Source organism: Dipodomys merriami, unplaced genomic scaffold (genome assembly GCF_024711535.1).
Source record: "Dipodomys merriami isolate MVZ:Mamm:240054 unplaced genomic scaffold, mDipMer1.0.p SCAF_1, whole genome shotgun sequence".
Lineage (NCBI taxonomy): Eukaryota > Metazoa > Chordata > Mammalia > Rodentia > Heteromyidae > Dipodomys > Dipodomys merriami.
In genome coordinates this window covers 101,889,448-101,893,243 of record NW_027202270.1, presented here as the reverse complement: position 1 = coordinate 101,893,243, position 3,796 = coordinate 101,889,448, and positions in this window count along the sequence as shown.

Below are 3,796 nucleotides of genomic sequence, written 5' to 3'. Positions count from 1 at the left end.
AGGAAAAAAAAGTCAATTTAGAAGTGTATTTTTTCTTTATGATTAAATATTGCTCTAGTAGTTTAGTTCAGAGTTGATTGAGGAACCAGATAAGTAATAAATACACACATGCACACACACATATATAATACACATACATATATATGTATTTACATAATTATGGTCTCTGTTGCTCTTTCATTCTGATTCAGGCTGGTCTGGAACTTGCCATGTAGCATAAACTAGCCTTGAATTCTCAATTGTCTCAGCCTCCCAAGTTCTGGGACTATAGGTATGTGCCACCACTGCCTGCAGTAAGTGTGTATATCTTTTTTGTTGTTGTTGGTTGTAGGGCTTAAACTCTGGGCCTGAACACCGTCCCTCAGCTCAAGGCTAGCGCTTTATCACTTGAGCCACAGTGCCATTTCCAATTTTCTAGTGGTTTATTGGAGGTAAGAGTCTCATGGACTTTCCTGCCCGGGCTTGCTTTGAGCCACAATCATCAGATCTCAGCCTCTTGAGCAGCTAGGATTACAGGTGTGAGCCATGGGCACCCGGCTTAGTGTATATCTTAATCTGTCTCTGAACATAAAAGTTCTGATAATTAAAAACAAAATATGCATTATATATTTTAAGATGCTTTTTCACCAAAGTTTTTTGAATCTTTAAAAATTCAGATTTTTTGGGCCCTAGATCTTTTGAAGTGCTTTCTAGTCCAGAAGTCTCAAACAATAGACCTTTAAAGTCCATTGATACCATCACAATTAGAATGGAGTAGTAAGCATGGTATGTATTTAAGTTTTGAAGTAGATAAAAATTAAGTATGGTTATATGTGAGCTGTATTGTATTCATACTTTCAGGCAGAATAATGAATATGAAGACTTAGGATTTATTCAATTAGTGTTTAGCTTTGCTGTTTCTCCATTGTCCTCAGTAAGATCTACTGACAAGTGGGTGCTCATTATCCCTCTGGTGAACTGAGACAGATCAGGTGAGAATCATTAGTTGCAATGGGTATCCACATCACCTTCTTGGCCTTCTAAAAATCCTTAATTCACCCCCATTCTGCTGAAATCCATCCAATTGTTAATGTATGGCTAGTGATCATGAATGCTGACCTGTGAGATATGGAAGAAAAGTTTGGCCTTAGAAGACTTTTGGCAGTTAGAGAACAGGACTATGTCCACTGAGAGGAAACTATCATCCTATGGACTGGTGTTACGTTTCTGGCCTATTTGTTAGTAATTAATAATGGGAATAGAATTTCTACTTTCTGAAAAGGAAAGTGTAAGCCTGGTGTGTGTGGCTCATGCCTATAATTCTAGCTACTCAGGAGGCTTAAATCTAAGAAACCTGATTCAAAGGAAGTCCAAAACAGAAAAGTCTGAGAGACTCATCTCCCAAGTAATCAGCAAAATTCCAGAAGTGGAGGCATGGCTCAAGTGGTAGGGTGTCAGCCTTGAGGGAAAATGCCAAGTGAGTAGGAGGCAGTGAATTTAGCCCAGTGCTGGCATAACAACAGCAGCACAAAAAATGCAGACTGCTTTTATTTTAAAATGCTGTCCAGAGCTGAAATGAATCAAGAAGGTAGAAGATGTATGTATGCTGTATGCTCGAGACTTCTCTATTACATGCAAACCATCACATGTACAGACATCACCCTTTGCATTGCCCTGTGGGTATTGGTGCTTAGCAACCATAACAAAAGCTTTATTACCACCTTGGCCCTTTTCCTGTGATTTGAGAACCTCATGTTTTCTGCCAACATCTATAAAACTCTATGTTTTGTTTTGTTTTTTTGTTTGTGCTTTTTTGCCAGTCGTGGGTGGGGCTTGAACTCTGGGCCTGGGCGCTGTCTGGAACTTGCCATGTAGAATGTTCCTCACTTCTGACCTTATTTCAGATTTGAGGATTCTTTAGCTAAGACACATCCACAGTGCCCTTCGAGGACAATGAAGCCTGTGGACACAGTGTCATTCAATCCCTCCTCCTCCTACCTAGAGGAGCATAAGCAACAACCAAAGTACCATTTAGGCAGTTTCTTTCTGGCTTCCACTGCCTATCAGCTAACCACTCGCCTAGGAGGTGGAGGGGAGAAGGGATCCGTATTCCTCTAACTTATCCAGTACATGGAAAAAACTGTTTACTTACCACTAAATCCTAGACAGTTGTCTCATTTCCAAAACTGACCTATTCTTTCTATATGACCACAACTGTCAACATCCCATTCTAATTTTTTATCACCAAAACTGACGAGAACAGTGAAGAGTTTGAGCTTTTACTCATATGAGCTTGCAAGCTAACAAGTTAAGACTGAGAGCTTTGGACTGGGAAGTTGGCTCAGTGGTAGAGTGCTTGCCTTGCATACATTGGGTTCGATTCCTCAGAACCACATAAGCAGAAAAAGCCTAAAGTGGTGCTATAGCTTTCTAGTAAAAAGGCATATTTTCTCTTTAGGAAAGTACAAGTCAACAGTCTGTAAAACAATAATTTACCAACTCAAATAGAAAAAAACACTTTTAAAAAGTGATGAAATGTTTTAATTAAAAAAATAGATTTTTTTTCTGATGCAGCCATTTAAAAACAAAGTTAAATAACCCGAGTACTCCTCTTGAAACTGATTATCTAACTTAAAAAAATGTAATCAATTTTTTTTTTTTTGGGTCCGGTCGTGGGGCCTGAACTCTGGGCCTGGGCACTGTCCCTCAGCTCTTCAGCTCAAGGCTAGCGCTCTACCACTTGAGCCACAGCGCCACTTCTAGCTTTTTTCTTTTTGCTTATGTGGTGCTGAGGAATCGAACCCAGGGCCTCATGCATGCAAGGCAAGCGCTCTACCACTGAACCACCTTCCCAGCCCCATAATCAATGTTTTATAGTAGTTAAATTAATTTTAATTAATAGATTATATATATATATATATATATATATATATATATATGTCTTGGTTCACACACTTCTTCCAACTAAGCTTCCTCTCCTACTTCTCCAGTCACTTCTCAGAACCCTCAATGATGGGACATTTCATATTTCATATTTAGACTATAACAGTGCACATAGAGAAGTGCTGGTACTTATGAGTCCCAAGAATCCAATTGACTAACCAGGTGCTGGTAGCTCACGCCTATAATCCTAGCTACTCAGGAGGCTGAGATCTGAGGATTGTGGTTCAAAGCCAGCTCAGACAGCAAAATCCCTGAGACTCTTATCTCCAATAAACCACTGGAAAACCAGAAGTGGCACTGTGGCTCAAGTGGTAGAGCACTTGCCTTGAGCTGAAGAGCTGAGGGACAGCGCCCAGGTCCAGAGTTGAAGCCCCAGGACCGACCAAAAAAAAAAAAAAAATCAAAGTGACTCATTGGAACTTTGTCTGTGACTAATGATTTAACCAGTTGCATAAGTAAGACTCTTCTATCTGTAAGTGCTCCCTAAGAGAAATAGACTCAGCCTGGGTGCTATCCCTCAGCTCTTCAGCTCAAGGCTAGCACTCGACCTCTTGAGCCACAGCACCACTTCCAGCACCACTTCCGGTTTTGAGTGGTTTATTGGAGATAAGAGTCTCATGGAACAAAAACAAAAACAAAAACAAAACCACAAAAAACGAACAAAAAAAAGCAAAAAACAAAAAAACAAAACAACACAAAAAAACAAAAGAAAAGTTTGACTTTGGAGGAACATAAGATTCATTTTCTTAAAAAAAAAAAAGAGTCTCATGGACTTTCCTGCCCAGGCTGGCTTTGATCTCAGCCTCTTGAGTAGCTAGGATTACAGGCATGAGTCACTGACGTCTGGCTTAGACTCATCCTTTTAATATGACTT